This window comes from Microtus pennsylvanicus, chromosome 8 (genome assembly GCF_037038515.1).
Source record: "Microtus pennsylvanicus isolate mMicPen1 chromosome 8, mMicPen1.hap1, whole genome shotgun sequence".
Lineage (NCBI taxonomy): Eukaryota > Metazoa > Chordata > Mammalia > Rodentia > Cricetidae > Microtus > Microtus pennsylvanicus.
This window is the reverse complement of record NC_134586.1, coordinates 16,400,769-16,416,754: the sequence shown is the minus strand read 5'-3', so window position 1 is coordinate 16,416,754 and position 15,986 is coordinate 16,400,769. Positions and strand designations below refer to the sequence as shown.

The 15,986-nt window shown below is 36.5% G+C and overlaps 1 pseudogene; it reads right to left on the bottom strand.

Annotated features, from left to right (window-relative positions):
• Positions 1–365: 365 nt before the first annotated feature.
• On the bottom strand, positions 366–15,520 carry LOC142855753 (taste receptor type 2 member 140-like; annotated as a pseudogene).
• Positions 15,521–15,986: the final 466 nt, after the last annotated feature.

The following is a 15,986-nucleotide window of genomic DNA, read 5'->3' as shown; positions in this document are numbered from 1 at the left end:
CACAGAATCCTTATGACAGATTTAGCATCACTGAACACAGGTCATAGAAATACACACACACATGTACTTTATATATTAACAAAAATCATTTTAAAATGTCAAAGTGATTAATTCTATATAGAAATATTATATTTTGCTATTATTATATGTTCATATATTTATTTAGTCCATATTCATATTTATTCTTGTATAAAAGCATAAGTATTTCCGTATTATCTGCCAAGGATGCAATAGTTAGTATAACAACTAATAGTTAGTATAATACCTATTCATCACAATTCACAGTGCTACAGGAGGTTGAAATTTATACCAAATAATTTATTAAGAACTAATGTTCCTCTAAAATACAAAAGATGATGTACATTTTACAAAACTGAGGGCTCCACATCACTAAACCTGCACCTCAGCCACCACACCATGGAAATAAATGCCTGTCTAAGCTTAGTGTTTCCCAGGATCAAGACATAGGAGTGGCCGGAAGGGAAAGCACTTCAGTAATAAGGAAAAGCAGAGAAACTGAATTTTTTAGCTCATACTTAATGTCACAAAACTGAAAAATAAGTGACAAAAAAAATGCTGTACAGTAACAGGAAACTGACAATCATTTGCAAAGCCTTCATGTGGGCTGCTTTGCTGACATCTCTGGAGCCTTTGGCATTGTACCGCATGCTCTTCAGATGTCGCCACAGGGAGAAGATGAGCAGGAGAAACACAGTCAGGGTCACGGTGAAGGGGATGAGTGTGAACATAGTGTTGGTGTGTATAATGTGCCTTGGAGCTTGAGAATAATTACTTGAGATAACTCTGAAGAATGTATTGGCTTCAAGTCTGTCAATCCAGAGATCAATATGTGTGTTTATGAATAAAATGTTTAAAACCAAGAGGAACAAAGATGCCAACAATGTCCCTGAAACCATTTTTTTAACTCTCCACTTTAGATGAAGAAAAATAGAGTTTGAAAAAATGGCTATCTTGAGGAAATAGGAGATGCTGAGACATGTAGCAAGCCAGACACTGAAATGATTGGTTACTGTCTAGAAAATACAAATTTGTCTCATAATTCTTCTAGTTATTATTATGTCTGGGTATTGTTCAGATACAAATATACCTGCAGTTAGTGAAAAAAATCAAAGCAACTCTGGAAATTGCTAGAGTAGTCAAGATCTAATCCATGAGAGATAACTTTCTCCTCTTTAACAAGTACATAACGTTTACCAAAACTGTGAATGTATTACCTAAATTTCCCATTAGGAATTCCACACTTAATGTAGTTAATAATATGTAATATAGGACACCATTCATTGTTTCCAAAAGGAAGTTCATAATTCCACTATAATGCAAAATATTTGTAAATACAGTCTTCTGATGTATGTCTAGCTGATTCTTGAGAATAAACTCGTATGTACAATTCAAGTAAAAATCAAATTTACTAATGAAATGGTTTATAAAGTTCTTCACAAAAATCTTGCACTTTGCAAGAAAACCCAGCGTTGCTTCATCCAGATGCTTCATACATTACACACAAAGGACTGGAATTCTCCATAGTTGATGCTGAAGAAAGCAGAATTCTCATGTACTGTATTCAAAACATATAAATTTATTTTCATTCTTTTGACTGTTCACATATTAAATTTTAATCATTTATTTTCTGACAAGCAAAATTATAAAATTTTAACTCACATAAAAAGCAAAATATCTTAACTTCTATGCAACAAAATTTTCCACTAAATATTTCAAAATGAAGCACCTATACATCTTTTCCAAAGTTCTTTCTATAAGAAAACAATTACCTAATAATCTTACATAGTTAGATATGCTTCAAATACTGGGACTGAGAAGATTAATAATTTTACTTTTTATACAATCATATATGCATGCATACATATACATATACTAATATATGCTAGTTCATAAGTATGAATTTATTTAGATCATAATCCCTTTCATTTCTGACATAAATAATTTAAGTTTATCATGTACTTAAAATTTATTGTTCATTTCACTTACGATTAGTAATATGGTACTTGTTAGATGGTATAAAATTGCTTTCATTTTTAATCGATACTATAGTAATGTAAATATTATAAAGACTTGTGACTATCTTATTCATACATGTGAATAAATATGGAATAATTCCTATTCTATTACAAAGCAGAAATAAATTTACATGAATTCGTTTGGACAACAAGAATCCTTTTCATTATCCATGTCTCCTACCTTCATTAATGCATCTGATTCCTTCACCAGTGTGAGCACTAGGCACTATTTTTGTTTCCCTCCAGTTTGTACTGACATTTGCTCCTGTAATATCACTGTAGGCATCTAGGCATATAAAGGAAAATACATAGCCCAGTCAAGCCAGGGAAGAAAGCAGAGGATCAGAATATTCTTCAAGACCTAATGGATAATTTCCACATCTTGGAATGGTATTATTTATACAGCAATAAAAAATGAAAATAAAAAAGACCTAATGGATAGTCAAAGAAGCAATAACACAAAAGAGAAGTATTTCAAAAAAGAAAGCACAAAAACATATGACAAAAACATTAGTAAACTTGGTTTAGTGGTACACACTGGTATATGTGGCTCATCACTGAAGGAATTTGGGCTAGTTGGTGAGACCCTGTATGAACATAACACTAACAAAAATGTTTAAAAAGAAGGAAAGCAAAGGTTTTGTATGTGAAAGATGGATTATAACTGGAAATTTGAACAATAGTGAACAAAGAAAGTGAGAAAATTTCTAGAACAGAAACATTAACACACCTGAACACAGAAAGGTCCTCATGGGATGGCTCTTTCCTCATAACAAAAAGACAGAAGAAGACAAAGAGACATGCAAAACATATTGAGGGTGGGGCAGTGTGGAGAAAATGTTAGGAAAAGACCTTCAAGGCCTTCAGGAAAAGTGACAAAGCTTTTATCCATGCTTGTATCCTTGAGAGGCAGTAAAGTCAGCCCAGAAGCTTCCCTGAGCCCCTCTTCTCCACCTTCCACGCTGGAAACATTTGAGGTTCTGCTGGAATAGCTGGAGCTGCTGGATTCCGTAGGCCAAGTTGCTTTGTTCAGATTCAATACTGTTACTGTTTTGATAGTGGTAAGATTGCTGTGAAAGTCTCCGACACAGTTGTAGGAAAAGAGTCCAGACTTCTACTGAATTAATGCAAGGCACTGCTTCAAGAGAGGAGTAACCCATATTCAAGAGACAAAGCAGCAAAAACAGAGCTACAGAACAAGCATAGTCTCCCATTCTTAGTGCAGGGTACTCCACAAAGGTATAAGTCATACGTTGATAGTATCAGTCACTCTTTGAGTGGCACAGTTCATGAATATTTTGATCATGAACCTGTTTTCTATTTTCTTGGTGAATATAAAAATATAAGAAAAGGAATTTTCTTACTAACTAGATTTTCTAATGTTAAATAGTATTTTGCATATAAAATAAGTAATAAGAAATGTCAGTATAGTGACATTATCCACAGTTGAAAATTATATGAGATTTTATTAAAATCATTTTTATTATTAATTTAAAAATACTAATCCAAATTCTCACTTCCTATTTTCTTTCTACTCCCTCACACGCCATCCAATCCCACCCCCCTCCAATCCTAAGAGAGGCCAAGGCACCCTACTTTGTGGAAAGTCCAAGGCCCTCCCTACTACATATAGTCTGAGCAAGGTATGCATCCAAAGGAATAGGATCCCAAAAAGCCAGTATATGCAGCAGAGACAAATCCCATTGCCACTCGCAGTGGCCCCTCAGTATGCCCCAACTGTAAACTCTATTCAGAGGGACTAGTTTAATTCCATGCTTGTTCACTCCCAGTCCAGTTGGAGTTGGTGAGCTCCCATTAGCTCAGGCTAATTGTCTCAGTGCATGAACCCTTCATGGTCTTGATCTCCTTCCTCATACTCTCACTCCTTCCACTTTTCAGCTGGACCTCTGAGGCTCAGTCCAGTGCTCTGATGTGGGTCTCTGCCTCTGCTTCCATCTGGTATTGTATGAAGGTTCTATGGTGATATTTAAGATAATCATCAGACTCACTACAGAGCAAGGCCAGTTCAGGCACCCTCTCCTCTATTGCTTAGGGTCTTAGCTGGGTTCATCCTTGTAGATTCCTCGGAATTTTTCTAGAGCCAAGTTTATTGTTAGCCCAATAATGGCTCCCTCAATCAAGATATCTCTTTCCTTGTTCTCATCTCTGTCTTTCCTCCATCCCAACTATCCTATTCCCTCAAGTTCCCCTCAACCCTCTCCATCTCCCTTTCATTCTACACCCTGCCCCCATGCTCCCAATTTAGTCAGGTGATCCTCTCTGTTTCCAATTTCCAGGTGAGTCTATTTACATTTTTCTTTGGGTTCACCTTATCACTTAGCTACTCTAGGATCATGAACTATAGTCTCAATGTCTTTTGCTTATGGCTTGTATTCACTTATGAGTGAGTACATACCATATTCATTTTTGGGGAGTCTGGGTTACCTCACTTAGGATAATGTTTTCTAATTCTATCCATTTGCATGCAAAATTCAAGATTCATTGTTTTTTACCACTGAGTAGTACTCTAATGTGTAAATGTGTCACAATTTGTTTATCCATTCTTCAGTTGAGGGGCATCTAGGTTGTTTCCAGGTTCTGGCTATAACAAATAATGCTGTTATGACTAAATTACCAAATGCTTTTGTAGTATGATTGAGCATCTTTTGGGTATTCCCAAGAGTAGTATTGTTTAATCCTGAAGTAGGTTGATTCCCAATTTTCTGAGAAACCAAGCCCTTATCCAAACTAATCAAAAGGCAGAGAGGGAACATCCAAATTAACAAAATCAGAAATGAATAGGGTGACATAACAACCGTCACTGAGGAAGTTCAGAGGATCATTAGGTCTTATCCAAAAACCTGTACTCCACAAAACTGGAAAATGTAAAAGAAATGGACAATTTTTTAGGTAGATATCATATACCAAAATCAAATTAAGACCAGGCAAGCAATTTAAATAGGAAATAGAAGCTGTCATCAAAAACCTCCTAACCAAAAAACACCAAGGGCCAGATGGTTTTAGTGCAGAAAGAGAAGAGATAATATCTATACTCCTCAAAGTGTTCCACATAATAGAAACAGAAGGATCGTTGTCAAACTCTTTTTATGAGGCTACAGTTACCCTGATACCAAAACTGCACAAAGATTCAACCAAGAAAGAGTATTACATACCAATCACACTCATGAAAAATGGATGCAAAACTTGTCAATGAAATACTAGCAAACTGAATCCAAGAACATATTAAAATTTTTACATGGTTTTCAAAAACTACCATATTGTCACAAGTAGCATCTACTTTGCAGTTACAGCTTGCTGTAGTTAATACTTTCGGCATTTTAATAATTTATTAACATTTCACTTAAAATTGTAAATAGCCAGGCTTTTGCTCTGAGAAATGCTTCTGTTTGTATAAGTTTGCAACCTCAAAGTTAACCAAATGAAAACAGAAACAGAATATTCATGCTACACACAGATATTATATTTCTTTGTTGACCTCTTTACAACCTTCTCACAATTCACTCATTCATTCATCCACTTATTAATTCTATAAAATATTTTAACAACTATTTTGTTTTTATTTTTAGGTGCTAAGGATAAACATAACTGGCACGATTTCTTCTCCCAGGATGCTTTCATTGTATTTGAAGATATGAACATAAAGTTGAGTATGATTAATTATGTGACTGAAATTATCTGCCTTCACTTTTACATAATAATCACAAGATGTCATAGCACTCAAATTTAAAGAAACAGGAGCTCACTATTTGCAAGCCCTTCATGTGGACTGTGATGCTGAGATCTTATCATCTTTTGTGTGGAGCAACATCTCCCAGAGCTTCTTCCAAAGGAAATAGATTAACTACTGAGTAGAGAACAGGGATGTAGTACAGAGTGTGAACTGTCCACAGTGAGGACAGTCCTGTTTGAGTGTGAAGTAGTTTGACGTGTCCTCAGTGAGGACAGTCCCATGTGAGTGTGAAGTGTCCTCAGTGAGAAGAGTCCCATGTGAGTGCGGAGTGAGTGTGAAGTGTCCACAGTGAGGATAGTCCCATGTGAGTGTGGAGTGAGTGTGCAGTCTCCACAGTGAGGAAAGTCCCATGAATGAGTATGAAGACAGTCCCATGTGAGTGTAAGCAGTTGTGTCCTTCATCTTGGTCTTTCTAATCAAATTGCTTTCATATTCACTCAACAGAGAAGTCTCTTCTAAGTTCACAACCATAAAAATCACAATCAAAACTTGTGTGCAGAGATGTATGTGCAGTATGCACACTCATATGTGATAGTGTCCATGCCCCACTCAACAAGGCAATAACCGTAGAGGATGTCAGGTGTCTTCATCTTTCACTCTGTCCCATTTCCTTAAGGTAGGATATCTCACTGAGCCTGGAGCAGAGCTGGTGGCCAGCAAGCCTCAGTGATCCTCCTGTCTCCACTTCCCATCCGCCACAGCTCTGGTTTTACAAACACACACCATCATGCCCTGTTTCTTATGAGTTATGTGGATTTGAACTAGGATCCCCATGGTAGTGAAGATTCTCTAACCAGCTAAGTCATATTTCCTGTCTCTCTTTCAGTATATCTACTTTATATGAGCTCTTGAATTGTGGATGCAGTGAGTTATTCTTTACAATTCCATGACCAATGTCAAGCAAACAGCACCACAGTGTGTTAGTAAATGAACTCAATCCTCTCTTTTTGAAAACAGTACATTCCCATAATCGCTCAAATTAACTCTTGTTCATATACTCTGTGTCCCTCCTGTAGAGCAAAGGAATTCATAGCTGATTTTGAATTGAAACAGCATTCTTGTTTGCTAGCATGCAAATAAGGACATATTCTGTTTCAGCATTTGAAAACACTTTTGTTTAATTTTTCCATTATTTGTGTTAAACAACATTAGCTTTCTCTTAATAAAATGTTAGATTCAGGAAGTAGATTATTCACAGTGTTTGCTTGGGAACCCAAGAAACTAATACTTCTTCAAGAGCTAGTAACTATGTATAAGTTTGTTTAAAACTGTGCACTTGTGCACTTATACAAAGGTACACACATGGGAAAATTATTGTTCTTTCATCTTAAATGTGTTTTTCTTGTAGATAATTAAAATTCAAAATACCCTTGTTGATCTTCAGGGTTTCAGCTTTTTATCATTGTTTGTCAAAAATATTCCTCATGTTTATAGCTTTGGTGAAGTTACTGGTTTGGGTCCATTCACTTTTAAAATAATAAATTTTTAAAAATAATCTGTAATTCACAGGGTCAAGGTTTAAACTTTTCTTGTGATTGCATTATGTTTGTTTGAAAACCTATTTCAGGCAGAAATAAATGGAAGTACTAAATCTCTAAGCCCAGTTAATTGATATCAGTTAATAGCAGAACCATTCTATCCTCGCCAAACACTTTCTCCGTTTAGACTCCCTTTGATGGATAGAAAATAGAGCCTTAAAATAGAAAACCTGCTTTCCCTGGGAGTATGGTACATTTGACTTCTCTGTGCACCCTGTTGGTGAATGCTACTCATTAATTTTCCAGCTGCCTTGTCCCAAATATTCACTCAAAATCTATATTAATCACAACAGTGCTTGGCCTATTAGCTCATTCTTCAAATTGGCTAGTTCTTTAATCTTAAATTGACCCATTTCTAAAAATGGTCGCCATCCAGAAATTATTAGTTCTTCTCTCCACTTTTCCAGTTATCAGTGAGGATGGATACAACTCAGATATCAAATGGACTATGAGAAGAGACCAGAGCACAGTGATACTGGAGATGGCCAGAGCAGTGAGGATCTGACCCACTGTCGAGAACTTTCTTCTCTTTACTCAGTACATGATGTTCACCAGTGCCACAAATGCAATCCCTCACTTTCTGCTATTGATTCTATTCTTAAAATGAGAGTAACCAGGAACTATTAGAAATCACACAACGTGAACAGGATGCTCTAGTTTCTATTACACTGCAGTAGATATGTTAAAACAACCTTTATAAAACCTAGGTCTACCTGATTCTTGAAAATCCACAGCATATTCAATTTAAAGAACTTCCATACACAATTTCAACAAAATAGCAAGATTCACAAATAAAATCATTTGTGTATTTCTCCATGAATTTATTTCACATATTCCAGGGCAGGCTAGTTGAAGATAATGCAGATACTGTGTGAATTACATGTTAAAATGAAAACTACTGAACTCTAATGTGCTGACATTAATTAAAGATACATTCATTTGAATTGTTTTATCTACTTTTGTCTTTTACATATTTTCATGTGGTTTCTGGACAAGTAACATTAGGTAGTTATAACTCATAGCAAGCTAAATGTAGAAGAACTTCTTTAAATACATCAAAATTGGTTCTGTATAGGGAGCTTTGCATGTTTTCTAAAGATCTTCCAACAAGCTACAATCTCCTAGACATCTTCATTCATCAAATACTTAGTACTAAGAATGCTAAATATCTTACTTTTAACATGGCACTGCAAACACCGACCCAAACATCCACCAACACAGAAATAAACATTTATTTAGATTGAAATCCTCTTTATTCTTCACCACTAATAAGGCATGTTCATTTTTTACTCATCATTTATTGTGACTCTAACAAATGTAACAGCTGTCAAGATATGTAATAAAATTGTATAAAATAAAATTGCTAAAGTAATAGTATATGTATGGCATCAACCTATGATTCTGTAATCAATGTATGTGATCAACTCTAGAGTAATACTATTGTGTTATAATACAAAGAGCTTAAATGAATACACCTATATTTCATTCACCATGTCTTTTTGCTTGAATGTCTACTTTTGGCTTCAGCACCAGGAACTGCGGGTATTGATTATTGCCTATCACTTTGTACCAACATTGGCTCCATTACATTCACTAAAGGCATCAGTGCAGGTAAAAGAGAATGCATTACCTAGACAAGTAGGGAATGTTCAAAAGCTAAGGGTCATCAGAGAATGAAAGACACAAATACAATAAAAGTAACAAGTAGAATACAAAAATAGTTATCAAAGACTCAGTAAATTTGATGTTGTGGTGCACACTGGTAAACCCAGCCATTCAGTGAAGAAGTGAACACAGGATATTAACATCTGAAGTCAATCTGTGGTATAAATAAGATACCAGTGTGCGAATTCCTTCAGTGTTTGTGTTGCTTTTGTGGGTTAATGAATAAAGCTGCTTTCAGCCAATGACTTAATAAAGTAAAGCCAGGTTGAAATCCAAACAGAGATGTAGAGGGAGAGAGTAGGTGGAGTCAGTGAGAAGCCATGTAGCCATGCAGGAAAGAGATGCCTCCACTGATGCCCACCAAAACATTGCCAGTAGACCACGACTGGGGATGCACAGATTAATGGAGGTGAATTAGTTTAGGATATAAGAGCTAGCTAAAAATAAAATCGAGTTATTAGCCAAAGAGTATTGTAAATAATATAGTTTCTGTGTGGTTATTTTAAGACTGAGCTGCTGGGAACAAATAAACAGCCTCCAACTACAAGATACTGTCTAAAAGTACACATTTTTACCTACAGTGAATAAAGTCATGGAATATGTCAGTGTGAAGAAGAGAATACAACCTCATAACCCTGAAGGAAATGCTCAACATTGAGGTCACAGATACAGAGGCAAGATAAATGATTTAAGGGAATTATAACTATACCATCACTGTAGAAACAGGAAGGTCTTCCTGACATGGATCCTTCCATATGACAGAAAAGAGGGAGTCAAGGAGACATACAAAACACCGAGGGGAAGGGCTGTGCAGAGTGGGTGCTTCTGCAGGAACATGAAGTATTTTCAGAAGTGACAGAACTTTATCCAATAGGATGCAACTTGAGTAGCTTCCCCATGTCTTATCTCTGCACATTAGGCTCCCTATAAAAAAAATATGTAAGTTTCATCTGAACAGCAATTCTAGAACAGACACAAGCCCACTCCTACCTTTGAAACTATTGACTAATTGACAACTGCCAAGAGAAAGAGAGACAATTTTCTCTTAAGAGTGTAGCTCCTGATAATTTGACCATGATCCAGTAAAAAAACTCACATATCTAAGACTATTTGGGTAGCACGAATTAATCTTAATGGGGAGATAGATAGATAGATAGATAGATAGATAGATAGATAGATAGATAGATAGATAAATGAAAGATAGAAGATAGATATAAAATAAAGTTGAGAATTAGGAAAGAGGGGTAGATCTGGGAAAGAGTTGGAGATCAAAATATGTTATGCTAATGAACAAATTTTAAGGAAATTAAAAAAAAGAGTTCAGAGCCCAAGGTATTCTAAACCACTTTGATGAAAATGAACCACAGGAATGTTCTAAATGTGGTGATTGAATGGATGTTTATGAATTTATCTTATGATGTTCTAAAGATCTATATATACTTATGTACCAGGAAACATTTCCCTGAGAAGGTAAATGGTCACATTCTCTAAAACATCCAGAAATTAAATCAGAAATTATACCAATATCTGGAGACTGAAGAACTTCTGTTCCACTGAGGAATTTCTACATGTAAATGCTATTGAGAGTTTTGACTCATGATATTCGAACAGAATTGTATTTATCTACTATTGAATACATAATGGAAATTTATAAATGTGGCAGTTGACCAAACACAATCATTTGTTTTTCTTGTACTAAGGAATGAGGGAAACCATTGTAAGTAACTCTGAGGGAAGGCTTCCTTCTAGATCTCTCCTTACTTATGGTAGACAATGAATAAATGACCTGCCAGACATAGCGCCCCCTTCTGAACTCTATGCGCTAGTATCCAGTTTGCAAGCTTTGGGCAAGGGGCTGGAGGTTGAGGAAAGACACGCAGAGACAGACCAACACACGGACCTCCAATCACTGGTACAAAATCCCCTCTTTAATAGCACCATGGAGGCTTAAGTACCCTGCAGTCAATGGCCAACAGGTGAAAATCCCATCCTCTGATCGATCCTCTAGGCAAAGCACAGCTTTTAGCAACTTCAATTAAAAGGCTCTAGACAGGGAAGAGCAGCTGAAGGCCAGGACTCAATTGGTCCCAGCAAATACCCACAGTCTCCTGAGAAGAAATTACTATAAAAACAAATGCCTTATGTCATTTCCTTAAAACTATTAAATAAATATGTTTGGGTTTTACCGCAGACTAAAAGAATAGAGGATGAAAGGACATTGCTGTAGACTTGCTCTGAACCAGCAGGTACTCCTTCGGGAAAAGAATCTTTACTTGGAATGAGAATATCACCTCTAAATCTTTTTTAAGTTGTATTGTAGTATAATTGGGGAATTCAAATAGTTGAATTTTTATTTATTAAGAATTGTAGCTCAGCTCACATTTTGCATGTTATGGTCTTCTAAGCTGTCAGTTTTATATTTTGTAAAATATCATGTCAATTCACTATATTAATTTTGTAGTGATTATTGTTAGTAATTGGTAAATTATAAATTTCTAAATAATAGAAAACAAAACAGCCAGTCAAGGGAGCAGAAATCCCGCAGTAGCACAGAATTTTTGTCAATTGTATGTCTGATAGAAGATTAATATCTAGAATATATAGAGAACTCAAAAGAACAAAGAGTCCAAACAAGTGACCCAATTTTAAAATTGAGCTATGGATCTGTACAGAAAATTCTCAAAGGAAAACATAAAATGACTAAGATATATCTCAGAAACTGTTCAGCATCCCTAGTAATAGATCATTGCTGACAGGAGCAATTACATATCAAATCAAAAGAACCCTAAGTTATTTTTATACAACATTCTGCAGTTCTTTGAAGTGGTTGAAGATTACAAATCTATGTAGAATACAATCTCTATGTATCTAAAGAACCTGATTAGTTTAACTATAAGTTTGACAAACGTTGATGACTATTGACCTATTATAATTAACACCTATATAACTTAAAATCTGAGACTACATATTAGAATATTAAACCATCTTTAAACAAATGTACAACAAATGAGAACAATGGCCTCAAGATGTGAACAATGTATAAGTATCTTGATCAGAGCTAGAAATGTATAACTCAATAATATAAATATATCCTAAATTTGTATCAATATATAAAATGTCTTAAACAGGGGTAGAAACAAGCATGCATACAATCTGACAATAACTTGCATAGGTATATAAATATTATAACCAGAAATAGGAGCATATTTCCTGTGAAAACAAGATAGAAACTCCTACCAACATAGCATATCTCCTGGTTTTTGGGGTCAACAAATTCTTGAAATACACTGACTGATATAATTCAAAACTTTTTTTTAATTAGTTAGTGTCTCTCAGTTATCTTTGTTCCTTTCTTATTAGCATTAAAAAAATTTAAGTTTAATATAGCATTAAGTAATTTATTTTGGGTGGTAATTATTATCCCTCTGTGTTTGTTTAGCATATCATTTATAGTTCAATTTGATTGTTTTACAACGGCCTAACCTGTATGATTATTTGGTATATCTGCAATATGCATTATATTATAATAAGTAAAAAAACTGTTTTATTTTCTTAGAGACATATGTTGAACCATTATCTGTCTTTATTTTTGCAGGTATACCCATGATGGCCATAATTTCCAATAAATGCATGATTACTAAATTAGCCTTTTTTTGAGCTCAAGGCAGTTGCCCATTGAAAACCTGAATAAGTGTCAAATGTTGGTATAGTTTTTAATTATTATATTTTGTAAAGTTGAAAACATTCATCGGTTAGATTTTATTCCTTTATGTGCTCTTTGGGTTATTCCCTGCAGTTAATGGTTTTTGTTTATAGAGAGAGCAAGTAGGACATCTCTTTATAATCTCCTTAATGTGTTACCATGTAATAGAAAACTTTTTCTTCAAAGCTTTGCTAGTGACATGATATGTTTTATGAAATTCTGAGGTCTTTGGCACACTTTCAACCAATAATCAATCAATTTCAACACTTCCTTGTGCTCAAAAACCTGGCAGACATATATGGTTTTGGATGTGTGTTATGTATATGTGACATATATCTGATTAACTTGAAACTGAATAAATAACTGGGTCAATTATTTATAATCTGTTATAAATAAAGAGGTTTTCATATGCAAAAGACCTCTTTCTGCTTATTTTAAATCAATTACTGTTTTTGAGAGCCTTTTAAAAATCCCTTAGTACCTTGAAAATAGCATATACCTATGCCTTTTAGACATAAGTATAAGGGCTTTTATCCACCTTACTTAAATATTTTGATTTGTAACCTGCCATTTTTTAATTTATTTGCATCAGTATAATTTTATACAGGTACAGACTTCAGCTATTGGTGCATCACATACAATTCAGGGGAAAATACATGTAGTTACTTTGTAAGGTTAATTTTATTGCTTTAGGATAATTGCTATTAATCTTTCCTTAAAAAATAATATAAGCTCTTTGCTCGGTTTTATTGTTTTATTGCTTTATAAATAATACAATTCAAAATTTCCACTTCTTCTGCTCCTCAAATTTCCCTCCGGCTCCCCCACTCACCCTTCACCCTCCCATTCCAGTCCTAAGAATGAGCAGGGTACCCAAACCTGTGGGAAGACCAAGGCTCCCCCCACTCCATCCAGTCTTAGGAAGGTGTGCATCCAAATAGACTAGGATCCCAAAAAGCCAGTACATGCAGTAGAGACAAATCCCAGTGCCATTATCATTGGCTTCTCAGTTGGCCTGAATTGTCAGCCACATTTAGAGTGTCCAGTTTGATCACATGCTAGTTCAGTCCCAGTCCAGCTTGCTTTAGCAGGCTCTCATTAGATGAGGCACACTGTCTCAGTGGGTGGAACAACCCCTCGCAGTCCTGACTTCCTTGCTCATATGTTCATATTCTCCCTCCTTCTGCTTTTCAACTGTACCTAGAGAACTCAGTCCAGTGCTCCAATGTGAGTCTCTGTCTCTATCTCCATCTGTCACCTGATGAAGGTTCTATGGTGATATTCAAGATAGTCATCAGTCTGACTACAGGACAAGGCCAGTTCAGGCATACTTCCGATGGGTAGTACTCTAATGTGTAGATGTGCCACACTTTCTTTATCCATTGTTCAGTTGAGGGTCATCTAGGTTGTCTCCAGGTTCTGGCTATTACAAATAATGCTGCTATGAACATAATTGAGCAAATGCTTTTGTAGTATGATTGGGTATCTCTTGGGTATATTCCCAAAAGTGGTATTGCTGGATCTTGAGGTATGTTGACTCCCAATTGGCTGAGAAACCGCCACACTGATTTCCAAAGTTGTTGCACAAGTTTGCATTCCCACCAGCAATGGATGAGTGTTCCCCTTACTCCCCATCCTCTCCAGAATAGGTTATCATTGATGTTTTTTATTTTAGCCATTCTGACAGGTATAAGATGGTATCTAAATGTTGCTTTGATTTGCATTTCCCTGATTGTTAAGGAGGTTAAGCATGATCTTAAGTGTCTTTTGGCCATTTGAACTTCTTCTGTTGAGAATTCTCTGTTCAGTTCAGTGCCCCATTTTTAATTGGGTTAATTAGCGCTTTAATGATGGAGAAAGGTCATTGGTTAATTAATAAAGAAACTGCTTACCCCTGATAGGTTAGAACATAGGTGGGTGCAATAAACAGAACAGAATGCTGGGAGGAAGAGGAGGTGAGGTAAGACACCTCAGACAGATGCGATGCAGCTCATCGCCAGAGCAGAAGCGATGAAGCTCAGACCCAGGATGGACGTAGGCTAGAATCTTCCAGGTATGCACACCTTTGGGGTGCTACATACATTATTAGAAATGGGCTAGACTGGGTGCGAGAGTTAGCCGAGAAGAGGCTAGATATAATGGGCCAAGCAGTGTTTAAATGAATATAATTTGTGTGTTGTTATTTAGGAGCATAAGCTAGCAAGGCAGCCGGGAGCCGGGCTGTGGAAAGAGGCCCACAGCTCCTTTAACACTTTAAAGTCTAGTTTCTTGATTTCTTCATGTATTTTGGAGATCAGACCTTTGTCTGTTGCGGGGTTGGTGAAAGTTTTCGGGGAAGTTGCTAAGAATAGAAGAATAAGCAAACCATCATTGCAGATACAAAAATGTCCTCCTGACATGGCTCCTTCTATAAAACAAAAAATAGAAGAGAGACAAAGAGAAATGCAATACCCTCCAGGGACCAGGGGTGGGGCAGTGTGGAGAGGATGCTACTGCTAGAAAAAGCAAGGTTTTTAAAAGTATCAGAACATGTTTCCCCCAGGAAAGATCAAAATATAACACATAATGGGCACCCCTGAGCTCCTGCTCTGCATCTTCTGTCCTGCACAAGAAACACTTGAGGTTGCACCTGAAGGGCTAGCAGTTCCCAGGATGGCCAGACTTGCCCACTCAAGATGACATTAGCACCAGGAATAGTTTCCACATATTTCATCTTTAAAGCAACACTGTGAGTGCCTTTTAAGTGCAGTGCTTGGGCAGCGCCAGTCAGAGCGCAAGCCGTTGTCACATCCGGCAGAAGCGCTATTTGAAATACCTGCCACAGCATTTGCGTTTGCACTGTGACCTTTGTCCCAGTGGAACAGCATAGGGATGCTGGCCAGGCAGTCAACTGTTCTCACATCGGCTGTGTCACGACCCCCTGTATCGGGTGGGAGCAGGGAGGCGCCCAAGGTGAGCTGTGCTGTTTATCAGCTGCTGAATTTTAGTACATCTAACTTCTTGATCTATCTAACCACAGGATCTATCCTGACACCATTCCATTGATTCTGGTCTCGACTCGGGAACAGCACCATCTGCTGGTTAACAGGTAAAGTGGTATGTTTCATTTTTTTTTTTTTTGATTGAGAAAAGGAAAAAAAACGTTTCCCCCTCCTCCCAGCCTCCCATTTTCCTCCCCCTCCTCCCACCCTTCTTCCCCTCCCCCCACTCCTCTCCCTCTCCCTGTCCAGTCCAAAGAGCAGTCAGGGTTCCCTGCCCTGTGGAAAGTCCAATGTCCTCCCCCCTCCGTCCAT